This window comes from Panthera leo, chromosome F3 (assembly GCF_018350215.1).
Source record: "Panthera leo isolate Ple1 chromosome F3, P.leo_Ple1_pat1.1, whole genome shotgun sequence".
Classification (NCBI taxonomy): domain Eukaryota; kingdom Metazoa; phylum Chordata; class Mammalia; order Carnivora; family Felidae; genus Panthera; species Panthera leo.
In genome coordinates, this window is record NC_056696.1 from 19341442 (window position 1) to 19354779 (window position 13338).

Consider the following 13338-nt stretch of genomic DNA (forward strand, 5'->3'; position numbering starts at 1 on the left):
TCACGTGATAACCAATAATTTCTTTTAAAAGTTTGCCCCTCCATCATTTATTCAATGCTGCTTAAATAGTGTTGTAAGTCTCCTATAGGTAGTTCCTGCTCTCCAGGAATTTAATGCACCACACTCTCCAAAGAGGATCCCCATTTTAGAAACAATTTCATTCTCACTGTACCTGGTGTTAATGTATTGGCATATATGAATGTATGTCCTTTAAAAGAAAAAAACAACAACTTTTGCCACATATTTCCCGTGGCTACTCTAGTTGATGGATGAGAATAGAGAAAATGAGCCATGTTCAAGGGGTGAAAGACCTGTTTAGTATGAGAAAAAGAACAAAAATACTTTATTACAAGTTGTCTTTTGAATCTGATAAACTGAGAACCATACTCTGAGAACTAACCACTGCAAAAAAGATTATCAGCTAATGAGCTTCCCAAAACGCATCCTTCTCTTCATTACTTCCCTAGGAGGTACTGAGGAAGAGAAAGACCCTGTGATACCTTTTTTCCTACTCTCCCTAGCATAAAAAACACTATTGAACTTAGTTATGTGAAGTTTACCATTGAAAAACTAGAGTAGATGCCAGGAAAACATACTTAGTCATAAAATGTGAGAAATGGCATAAAACTACCAAATCATCTGTTAGTTCAGTCTCTCATTTAACACAGGAGGCACTTGAGGCCAGCGAAATAGGTGATTTGCCCAAGATCAATCTAAGAAGGGGTGGAGCTAAGACCACAAAGGAGACTTCTTTGCCTAATGCTCTTTCCACAACAGTTACATTACACTTAGGTGCACCCATGGATTATCATATCACAGTAATTCATTCAGTAAACATTTAGGTATCTACCATATGCTGGGCATTAGGCTAGGCACAGACAGATTCTAGAGGAAAAATACTCCTGCTTTTAAGTACCATATAGTCTATTTGAAATCCTTTTTTTTCTAATTTTCTAAAGTGTCGAGTCACTTTAGAAACCCTACGTGAACCGTTTTGGGTTGATTTTCTAATAAGTCAATATCTAGTATTCTTTGCCTATCTACAGTCATTTTTACACGGTTTCCTACTCACATTTACAAGAAAAAGTGTGTAGAGTAAATGGTCATTGAAAAAAATGAGTATTGAATTGGAAATAGTTGGAAGTTGTTGACTCAAGCCTTTATAGACCTCTTGTCTTTCTCTATGGAAAGATCAGACAAAAGAACTGTACAAATAAATTGAGGTCAGATTTTTTCAGGGCACAGGATTCCTGTAAACATAGATACAATGTCACATGGCCTCCTCTTAGAGAATTAAATACCTAGAGATAGGGGAAAGGTTGAAGTTCACAAAAGCTAGACCATCTGTATCCTGTGATGTTTTCCATTTAAATGGAACTGGGAGAAACTTGTAAGCATCTCAATCATTACCTTTGTGTACAGGCAACATGATGTAGTGAAACAACAGGTTGGGATTCAAGTCTAGAGTCTGTAATTTGCTTATTTGGAAGTGAGATTGGGCCATTCTTTTTTTTTAATGTTTATTTATTTTTGAGAGGACGGGGGGTGGGGGGGAGGACCAGACAGAGAGGGGGAGACACAGAATCTGAAATAGGCTCCAGGCTTTGAGCTGTCAGCACAGAGCCCTATGTGGGATTCAGACTCTAGAAGGGCAAGATCATGACCTAGGCCAAAGTCCATGCTTAACCACCTGAACCACCCAGGCACCCTGAGATTGGACCATTCTTACCTTCTGTGTCCCCATCAGTGAAATGGAGTCCGTGATCTCTGCCCACACCACAAGCCACAGATCAGTGCAAATACTTATATTCACCAAGTTGTATTCAATAGCAGGTTCTGTTAATGTCTAATCTATCCCCTCTCCCCTGACAATACACATATGCATTCCATTCCAATCAAATTAAAGCCTGTTTTCCATTTCCAGTCCTCCCATGCCATTTGGTCCAACTGGGATGCACTGCTCTGTGTTCTCCAGGTCGTGTCTCATCTCCACAGACCAATCTCCAGCCTCATCTACGTAGTGGGTCCTTCTACCACATTCTTGTCTCACATAGCTCCTCATAGAGAGCATTTATATGCATGTACTCTCCACCTTACAAGGCCCAGGGCCACTGCCTAACATAATGTCTTGCATTGGATATTCCTGTTTGCAAAATAGAAACATACATACTTTTTAGAGTAGTGAGAAGAAAATGAGGCTATGTATCGAAAGGATCTGACACATTTTAGGCATTTTAGTTAGTGTTCAGTAGTGTGATAGCCTTTGACCTTATTTCTTTATTCAATTATTGCAGATAGAAAGTAAGCTTCAGAATCTCCTTCATGAAATGGTCTCCCTTGTAGTAGCCAAAAGCAAAAGAAGTGATTTACACTCTTGGTGTATACCAAGGGTAAATGACTGCATGTGTTCACCAAAAGAAATGTACGTGAACATTCATAGCAGGTTTACTTTTAATAATCAAAAGGGAATCAAAAAATGTGTCATTAGGAAAATAGATACATGGCTTATAGTCACACAATGGAATACTATACAACAATAGAAAATACACAAGCAGACACACGGATGAGTCTCACAGACATAATGATAAGCAAAAGAAATCAGACACAAAAGTAGGCATACATGCAGATTCTATATTTATGAAATTCAAGAAAACGTAGCCATCAGTCTTTGATGATGGAAGTTAAAATAGCGATTATCTCTGGGGTGAGGAGGATTTTGACTGAGAAGTGCAGACAAGCTTCCGGGGTGCTAGAAATGATGTAGATAGTCATTGTGGATGCATATATAGGCAAAAATTCATCAAACTCTACACTTGTGGAGTTTTTAATGTATATTATACCTCATTAATTTTTTTAACATGGCTTAGAACTCCATACCTACAGTAAGAAGAAGGAAGGTCAAACCTGTATAATAAGATACAGAGGAGGTGAAAGTGATGGATGGGTGGGGCTAAGGGGGGGGACCATAGGAGAAATAGTTCTAATTTTTCCCCATTCATTCAGAACATCTGGCTCCTTGATGCTTTTTAGCTAATCCTGATGTGTACTACTTGGGCATTCATTAAACCTCTGCTTTCTTTTACTTTTTTTCTAGTTTTTTACAAAATAATCTTTGATGTCGCTCTTCATTCAAGGAAGCTAAATAAAAACACTTATCTCCCTTTCTATGTGTTTTTTTTTCTTTCTCCCTATTTTCCCCACCACAAGACTTGGTGTGAACTCCCCAAATTCCTTTGCCAGCTCCAGCCCCTAGCTCTTCTGTTGAATTGGATTTTTCTTTAACAATTACTCTCCCATGCTCTTGCCAAAATTTAGTGGAGTATGTTAGTTAGCTGGACATAAATCAGCTGTGCATCCCCATTAGGACGCCAAGAATCTATTTCACACTCTTTGATCCAAAGTTAATAATTTTTTTTTCCTTAGTCTTGCCTTTTCTCCCTCCCCCCACCAACCCCTCAATTCACAGGCTCAGCAACAGCACCTGCTTCACAGAAACAAGGCTGGTCCTGTTCTGATTTCTTTAGTCTTCCTTTAAAAACCAAATGGAGATCAACAGTCCCTCTTCCTGACACACACTGAAGCAAAAAAGAGACACACAGAAGGAGAGCACCAAAGGCAAAACAATTCTCTTTTTTTGGAAGCAGGACATTTTTCCCCTTTAATCTCTTCCCAGAAACCTGAAGTTCTCCTCTTTGCCTTTGTCTTCACAATCCTGGTTTTGGGGACAGAACGTTTCTTGATTTAGCTGTTCAGAGTCTCTCTCTACTCTTCTTACTGAGTTCCTGCTCTTTTTCCCTCCCTCTCTCTCTCACATCTCTGGGGGTGTGTGTGTGTGTGTGTGTGTGTGTGTGTGTGTGTGTGTGTGCGCGCGCGCGCCTGTGCGCGCGCGCACTGTAAGATAAGTATTTCTCACTTGGGGGCTCATTTCTAATTAAGCAATTCAGGACCAAGAGGCTAAAATGCACAAAACAACTGAATAAAACCTCAAATTAGAAGGAAAATGGCTCAAATGGGTCCCTATCTCTAGGAGTTCTAGTTAAGCGAGCAAACAAAATGGTCTGGGACAAATGATTATTGTAACTCAGGAAGATTAGAAGAAAATGTAATTAGCTCCCAGCTTCTTCCTGTTCGGCGGCCTTCTTACACCCTCCAACTCCCCAGCCAGCCGAGAATTTATCCAAGGCTTCGTAACCCACACCAAAAAGTCCCTGCTGCAAAGCCGGGAGGGTTAACAGAGCTGGTACCCCAGCCTGCCAGCTAACCAAAGGAGACAGCCGGTGAGACTCCGAGCCCGCCCCCTGCCCAGCCGCCCAGCCAATGGGCACCTGTGGGGAGTGTGGCGCTGTGTCTCATTGGCCGCCAACCTACGTGCATAAGAAAGAAAGAGAGGGGCTGGCAGGGCAGCATTGTTATCTTAAGACACTCATCTGGTGTCTGAGTCTGCAGGTGACACTGCTTAGGTACGGAGCGCGGAGTCGGAGCAGGGACGCGCCTGGGCTGCAGCCCTGGGATGGAATCCACCTGCCTCGGAAGCTGCTCGCGGCTGCTCCGGCAGCGCCTCCGCTGAGCTCGGAGGCTCCCGTTAACACTTGCCCAGGGACGTGCACCTGCCTTACCGCGCGAGCGCAGGGGCAGGTCTGCAGGCGGCCGGCAGAGCAGTGGAGCCGGAGGAACTGTCTTCGCGCAGGTGCAAGGCAGTGATTTCGGGAGAAGGAGCGGGCGGGTGAGTCTCTTTAGAGTTGGAAGGAAAGCAAGATCTTGGGTTTCTCTTCCGTGGAGGGACAGGGGACTCCCCCAGCTGGGTTTTGCACTTTCCTTCCCTCTTCCACCCGCGTGCGCCCCGGCCTGGCGCTGAAGCCCCACTTCAGACATGCTTTGGGCGACAGGGACCCTCGCTGCTCAGCAGGAAGGCAGCAGGCAAGTGGTCTAACGGCGGCGGCGGCAGCAGCAAAGCGGGGAGCAAGAGAATTATTTGAAAAGAGACATCCGCTCCCTCTCAAACGCTGAGGGGGAGGCATTCGCGTTTCCCCAAATGAGAAAGAGCCACAAGAAATCATGAAGTAAAAACTTTGGAAAGCTGCCACTGGAGATGTTGCACAAAACCCTGGAATCTTTTAGGAGTCTCCTCCCAGTCGGTGGAGGTTTGGGGAGCAGCTGATACAGCAAGGAGGGCTCTTGCAAGGATTCAAGGTAACAGTGCAGGGTTTTGGTAATATTTCTCTCTTCCCTTTTCGTTGTCCTTCCGTGTGTCCCTTGGTAAATGGATCATTTCGCCCTCCTACCACCCTCTTGCCCAGGTGCCTGGCAGTTAGAGGGAATGATCCCACCTCTTAGTTTCTGCCTTGTGGAGCTGAGCAGTGGACTTTGGGGTTTAGCAGGAGATCGCCCTGTTACTGCCTCCCTGGTGTTGCATGGCTGTCACAGGGCTTGGGCACTCTGCCTGACCTATATTGCTTTTGCCTGGTTTAAGTCCTCAAAGTTAGCGCAACTCCCATTAGCGTCAGAAAATCCAATCGGGCTGGATAATTGCAGAAGATGACGGGGACTTTCGCCTGCTCAGCGGCTGCTGGGCTGAACTGTATAGGCTGTTCGCTGTGTTTGGGAAGGGCCCCCAATTGCTGAGGGTGTGATACATGGTACATCTATATTCACATGCTCCTAGAGCTGGAAGGATTCACATGCTCCTAGAGCCCGTGGCATGTCGGTTAGCAGCTTCTTTCTCCCAGGCACATGCAGCCAAGAAAAAATTTCTGAAGAGTGCAACCCTGTGGGTTGCAAATAGTCTCCCCAGGGTGGTGGCAGAGCCCCATCGATTGAGTGGAGCCTGGCAGCACGCTGGAGATACGGGGAGAGAGCGGTGCTGTGCTGGGAAGGAGGGGTAGGCTGAGATTATAGAGCGATCCCTGTCCCTGGTTCTGTGATCATCTGGGTCCACAGTCTGGTGCTGCCTATGGTATGTGCGTGTGTTTATGTGTGTGCCTGTGCTCACAGCCGTATGCAGGAGGCAAGCTGCTGCCCAAAGAACCACGCGTGCACAGCTCTGCCTAGGAGAGATGCCTGGAGTGTTCCTTGCTAGTAAGAGCGTGAACTTGGGAGCCGTGGTTCCAGCCCGGAGGACTTTTCTCCTCACCAAGCAGTCCCTCTGCATGGTACATATTTATCCAGGGTATATAGACCTAAGCCAAATATTAACTAATAATCAAGCTAATGCACTGTAACATGATTGAACAGACCCCTCTGTAAAGACCTGTGTGTGTGTGCTCTTCTTAGCCCTGGGAGCTGGGTGCCCGGAGCAGGAACAAATATTTTGTTAAAAGGGTAGCAATTGTAACAGGCTATGTGTATGGCTGGATAATCTGGGCCTTATTCAGCAGGAATAATGATATGTCCGCGTAGACCAATCAAGGAGGATAAAAGCTTTATCATAAGTCAAGCATTTCTGCTTCTGTCCTTCTCCAGACATGTGCGTGTGGAGGGGACACTCTTTCTGACCATGTTCTCTAGGATGCATATAATGCCAGTATTAACCGAGCAGCTAAAGTATTTTACAGAATCCCCTGGGGGGCAGTCTGCTGACATCAGGCAACAGCAGAGTGATGCTGGAGTTGGTGTGTTTTCCCTCTTGATTTCACACAGTTGTGTGTATGTTATTCATTTGAAGCAGGACCCTCTGGAGTTCCCTCTCACTCCCAATAAGTTGCTTTGCAGCACTGGAGACATGACCAAGCAAGGCTGCCACAGTGATCCTGAAATCTTAGCAATATCATAGCTGCTGCTCACTCTGGGGAAGGATGCATGCTTTGCTTCTTTCAGGAGGGATGAGATCTGGTAGGCGCAGAACATAGATGCTATGAAATGTTTGAGGGAAAGGAAGCAAATGTCAGACCCCGGTCTTCCCTGCTGGGGGCGGGGGGCGGTGGGGACTGGGTCCAAAGGGCTTCACAGCTGGGCAGCAGCCATGGAGAAGACAGAATCATCCTTGACTCTTTCTTCTCCCTCCTCTCCAAAAATGGGGCTGGCTTTGTCTCCCAGAATGGAGTGATGTACACTGCAGTGTGGGCACCAGGAAGGAGGAAAGGAAGGAAGGACTGGGGAGGGTGCTCTACCAGCACTGGGCCAGGCTCAAGGATGGGGGCAGATCATCCTCTGGGCGTTCCCTTCTGGCCCTACTGACAGGTTGTTTACTGAGCAAGGCCAGAGGGCACAGAACATCCCTGCGTCATCAACTCCTTCTGATCGCCTTTCCCAAGGCACAGGCTGGCCACCGGGGAGCACCACATAAGAGATCCCTTCTGAGACGGTGCTCCAGAATCCCTCCCTAGCTCACAAACAAGAGGTAATCTGGAGGGACTTGAGACAGCTGCGTGGGCACTTTCTGCTGACGGGGATGCTTAGTGTCGAGGTTTCCTGGTTAGTGTTTTGTTTTCCCCACTGTGCAGTGTATTTTTGGCGATTCAACTCTTTCTCTTAAATAAGAAGAGCTTGTATCCGTTTTACAGTGGCATCCTTTTCCAATGGGCCGAGAGCATTTCAGGGAGCTCATCTAATTAAGCCTCGCACAGCTGATTGTCTCACTTATCTTTGATGACCCTAAGAAGTGGAGCTTTCCTTCTTGTAAAAGCAAGGGCCGAGAACCTTGGAAGGATGAACTGCTTTACTTGGGGTCCCATGGAATGGGGTCTGGGGCTCAGCCCTCCTGGACCAACCCCAGACTCCCCCGACTTCTCCTAAGGAATGGTTTCATCTCGGTAACTGAGATTTCATTCGATTGCTCTGTGCTTCACAGGAATAGGAAGTGGCAGTGACGTAGGGCTTTGCCTCCAGCCCTGACCTAAGCGCTGCGAGGGATAAAAGTCTTAGAAGACCTTGCCTTGGCCCTCAGTGATCTTACAGTCTAGTTAGGAAAAGAGGCTACATCTGGGAAAAAGATTAACGACAATATACATTCTCAACAGCAGTTCAATACAAGAGATTCATGAGGCTGACCTAATTAATCCATGATTGATTTGTACAGATAACGAGAGCTATCAGTATTCCGAGGAAGGAGAATCTGAGTTGTGCCATGGGGGACGGGGTGGGATTTGCTTGGAGAGGAAGAAATGGAGAAAGGATTCCAGCTGACAGAGATGCCAACTGAGGCATAGTTAGAATGCTGGAAATTTCGAGGCTTGCACGTTTCCTTGGGGTTTGCCCTGGGTCATTTCTCCCTTGGATCCTGGAAATACCATACACCTGAGTTAATTACTTAAAGCATCTATTGGCCTAGAGGAAGCTACTCTCAGACATTGGATACCTCATTAGGCGTTGAAAATTACCTAGCCTTCCAACCACCCTCAAGTCTAATCATACATGATGAGAAAAATAATGCTCAAGGTCAGGGACCTTATCAACATTGTATCAAAATTTTCGGTTGAAGATATTGGGGAAGAATCAGGCAAATTTCAAGAAAACATGAGAGAAATCTCCTCGTGGTTTAGAAACAGAATCTCCTAAGAGAGAGTCTCGATTTTCCTCCATTTCCGATTTCCCCACCCAGATGTCCCTATTGGGGTTTAGTTGAAACTGGCAAAATGCCAAAGCCCTTAGGCATTTAGCATTGAGCAGAAGATTTTCAATCTTAAGATTCTTGAGCACACCCACGTGCATAACCTCTTGCCTTCCCTCCTCTTTCCCTTTTAATAAAACATATGCTGTAGCCGTCACAAAGGAGGAGGCCACAGAAAGCAGGAGGGTGGGGCACAGAACCGCCCGCAGCTGTACCGGGTGCTGTGCTGCTCAGCCGAGCAGGAGAGGGAACCAGGCAGGCTGCCAGCCTGGGCAGCTTCAAGGAAGGGCCATGGGCTGCAGACTGCCAGGAGATGGCTGTGACCAGTCAGCCACACAGTTTGCTCCAGCAGCGAGCCTTGTCTCCTAGAGTAAAGGTCAAGGCAAACCATAGGTTCTGTGAGAGAACAACCACACTATTCATTGGTCTGCACTTGGCTTGAGACATCTATTCACCCTGCATGTCACTTGTTGCTTGGGTGGCCCCATTCCAAGATGGAGGCAGTTCCTAACAGGCACTGAGAGTAGAATGACCTACCTAAAGTCACACCATAATTGCCCTCAGGTCAAGAGGAAAATCCCCAGAACTTAGTTTGTGGGATCCCTTAGCCCCAAAGGGGCTGTCTGAGGACAGTCCTAAAGGATGTTTACTTTCTGTTTAAAATCTTCCCTTAGGCCTCCCTGTCGCCTTTGTTTTCTGTGTTCAGTGATCAGGCAGCCGGACAGTGGGTCTGATGCCTTTTTCTTTTCTGTTCAAGAAGTATCCATGCCATGTCGGGGGCCAAGGCAGAGGTCCAGGCCCATGGGTGTGTGGGGAATGGTTGTGGGGTTAAAGGCTTTTCTCTTTGGAAGTGAAGAGAAGCCACTCACCTATGCTTCGGACTGGGGGCTGCGGTGGGTAGGGGTCATCTGGCCAATGAGAATGCTGGTTGATCTCTTTTGAGATCTTTACTCTGCCACGCAGACGGAGATAAACTTGAGTAACGTCATTACAGCATGGAGTCTTCAACACCCAGTTCTATCATCCCTTTTCCTGGAACCCATGTGGAATGCAGATATGTCTGGAATGCAGGGTTGAGCAAGGGAATGGGCAATTTCACACCTCACAAGACTGAGTTCTAATCTGCACTGTGCTCCTCATACAGTAGCCACGGGCCACATGTGGCTCTCGAGCACCTGAAATGCGTGCTGTGAGTATAAAGTGCATACTGAATTTTGAAAACACGGTTTAAAAGAAAGAATGCAAAGTGTCTCATCACTAATTTTTAATATTGATTACCTGCTAAGATGATAATCTTCTAGATAGCTGGGGTTAAGTAAAATTTATTGAGATTAGGTTCACCCCCATTCTTTGTGCTTCTTCATGTGGCTACGAGAAGAGTTGAGATTGTGTACGTGGCTCACATCGCATTTCTTTTGGACGGTGCTGGGCCAGGGGCTGTAGAGTAGTGTCAGGTAATGTAGACAAAGGACAGAGGCGTGAGATAAGAGGAGCCAGAGACATGAAGAGAAAGAACGTGGAGGGAGCGATGCCAAGCAGCCCAGAGGGCCTCAGGGTGTGTATTTCTGAAATCGAGAGTCGAGGAGGACACACGCGGCTTCCTTTGATTTACATTTGAGGGGCACCTCATCGACTATGATTCAGCCCACCCAAAGCATTTACAGAGCACTGCAGCCCTCATTTGACATTCAAACAACTCACAGATGACAGACCTGGTCATTTTATCCTAATGTTTTTGAGTTTCAGCCTGACAGTGGAAATAACCACGGAGATTATCTTGAGGGTTTCACCCCAAAGTGTGAGGACACAGCAGCTGGGACCAGCTAGGCGTGTTTGCTTTTCATATCTCCGTCTTTCTTCTCATCTCTACCACGTTATCATCTTTCCTTGGGAGAATTTTCCTTCAAACCAGATATGTTGCTCGTGTGGTAGGGAGAGAGAAGGGTCACTGCTATGTGTTCAGTATTCTTTTGTGGACCTATCAGTAAGAAGACTGAGGGGGGAGGCATCATGATTGAATTTTGTTTAATAATTACAGATTTAAACGTTATAATTCACTCATTGTTATCATTGTTCTTTTTTAACATTTTTTTTTTTATTTTTGAGAGACAGCACAAGTGGGAGAGGGACAGAGAGAGAGGGAAACACAGAATCCCAAGCAGGCTCCAGGCTCCAAGCTGTCAGCACAGAGCCCGACACGGGGCTCGAACCCACGAACTGTGAGATCATGACCCGAACTGAAGTCGGATGCTCAACCGACTGAGCCACCCGGGCGCCCTTCGTTGTTATTGTTTTATTATTTATTAATTTTTTTTTAAATTTTTTTTTAACGTTTATTTATTTTTGAGACCGAGAGAGAGAGAGCATGAACAGGGGAGGGGCAGAGAGAGAGGGAGACACAGAATCTGAAACAGGCTCCAGGCTCTGAGCTGTCAGCACAGAGCCCGATGCGGGGCTCGAACTCACAGACCGTGAGATCATGACCTGAGCCGAAGTCAGACGCTTAACCGACCAAGCCACCCAGGCGCCCCTATTGCTTTATTATTTTTAACTGCAGTGTGGTTTGGCGACAACTCGAACTCCACAAATTGCTCAGCATTTTATAGTTTACAAAGTGTTTTCCAAGCTTTCTCTCACCCGATTCTCTGATTTTCCTTTCAGAGTTTTCCACGATCTGTCCCCAAACTACCTTTATTAATTTATTTTCTAATCTTTCTCTTGTATGCGTTCATTCAGTCTTGCTTAGTCAAACTGGTCTACTAACTGTTCTTCATGGTTAACCATGTAAAGTAGGGCTTATTACCTCTCCGAGCCTCCGTTTCATCATCTAGAAAATAAAAAGGAATAATGCTGCATCTCTCAAAGTGTTGTTCTAAATGTTAGACAGGACAAATTACATAAGGTTCCAAACACAGTTCCAGGAACATGGTTGATGCTCAACACATGTCAACCTCCTTTCCTACCAAAGGTCTTCGCTTTGATATTGCCAAGATTAAAATGTCCAAAGATGAACTCACTATGTACAAATTTCACACATAAAATGAGTCCCCTCTCTGAATTCCCTGCTTTGGCTAAAGGCTCACCCAAACCCCCAGAGGCACAATTAAGAAATACAGGTTGTCCTGGGTTCCACTTCCTCTCACAAAGCCACCCACATCCAATCAATCCCAGAGGCCTGACAAGGTCTACCTCCTACTGGTTTCTCAAAGCCACCCTTCCCTCCACCCTCACCCCCCCCCACTCTTTTGTCAGGCTCTCATTCCTTCTCATTTGGAGTTTCCCAATGCTCTGTCTCCCTGTTTCGTCTCTTAAAGCCTAGCCAGTCCAGTCTCCTCCCTGCAGCTAGGGCAAACTTTCAAGATGGTAAACTTGAGTACGCTTCTCCCTAATTGTAATCCTCCACTGCAGTCAGGGTAAGACCCTAATGTCTTCACATGACAAACAGGAGATACTTCACAAGCCGGCCTAGCAGTCTCCCCATGCCTCTGTCCACGCCCCGCTTAGCACTCCAGCTGCCGGAAACGACCGACAGGACCGTTAGGTGTACCTGTGGTTCTCCTGCAGGACCATCCCCTGACCTGTCCTGCTTCTCCAGGGTTTCAGACCTTCAAGACTCTGTCAAGATGATCTCTTCTGTGAACACCTCCATGAGATTCTGAGAAAGAATGAATTCCCTCCTCTTCTGTACTTGTACACATTTCACTCAGACTGTCTTTTTGTGCTGTACCCACCGCACTATCATGAGTTGTTTATGTGGCCATCTCCTGCACTTAAAGGTACGGTTGGGATTGGCTTTCAAAGACGTATTTCTCAGAAAATATTTATTTAGTATATTATTAGGTATATGTGCCACGTATTCTTCTTAGGCACTGGGGATTCCACAGAGAACAACAGACAAAATCTCTGCCAGCAAGTTGCTCACCTTCCAGGGGGAAGACAGGGTAAGAATCGTAATAATGATTATTATTAAGATTGCTGATAATAGCTAACAGTTGAATAGCACTTATGTGTCAGGCATTGCTGAAAGCTTGACATACATTAACTCGTTTACTTCACCTAAGGATCCTATAATTCTCATTTTGATAAGTCCTACATTCCCATTTCATAGATGATGACTTGGAGGCCCAGCGAGGTTAAACAATTCGTCCAAGGTCACACAGTTAGTAAAGGGGGTATTTCGTGTTCTAACCCAGTTTCGATTCTGAACCTATATTGTTTCTTACTGTGGTATCCAGAAAAAATAGACATATAAACAAATAAATGAGATCATTTCATGTGTTGGTAATGAAGATTATTAAAATGGAGTATTATAAGAGAGTGAGGTGGTGGTCAGGGAGGGTCTCTTCAAGAAGGGAACATTTTTTATTATTTTTTTAATGTTTATTTTTGAGAGAGAGAGAGAGGGAGACAGAGCATGAGTGGGGGAGGGGCATACAGAGAGGGGGACACAGAATCCCAAGCAGGCTCCGAGCTGTCAGCACAGAGCCCGACATGGGGCTCGAACTCACAAACCACGAGATCATGAACTGAGCCGAAGTCGGATGTTCAACCAACTGAGCCACCCAGAGCCCCAAGGAGGGAACACATTTAAATTGAAACCTGATTGTCAATTGAGGAAGGTAGAAATCCCAGGGTGGGGAAGGATCAGGAGAAAAGAAGTTGTATGCTGTTTGTAATCCAGGCTCTAGCTGCTGTGATGTCCACTGCTGGTGGTAGGCACTCAGTCCTGAGTGGTCTTGGGGAGTGACAAATTGTCCAACTGTTCCCCAAACCTCTGCCATCAGTCCACCTGT

The 13338-nt window shown here is 46.0% G+C and overlaps 1 protein-coding gene across 3 annotated transcripts in view; it reads left to right on the forward strand.

The window, feature by feature from the left end:
* Positions 1–4446: 4446 nt before the first annotated feature.
* The window catches only part of BRINP2 (BMP/retinoic acid inducible neural specific 2), a 121621-nt gene continuing 112729 nt past the window's right edge, over positions 4447–13338 (forward strand). For 2 of the 3 annotated variants that reach the window (XM_042925587.1, XM_042925589.1), the window contains exon 1: positions 4447–5190. The gene's annotated coding sequence lies outside the window, so the exon portion shown is untranslated. The remainder of the gene's footprint in view (positions 5191–13338) is intronic. The other variant, XM_042925588.1, reaches the window with a different exon arrangement.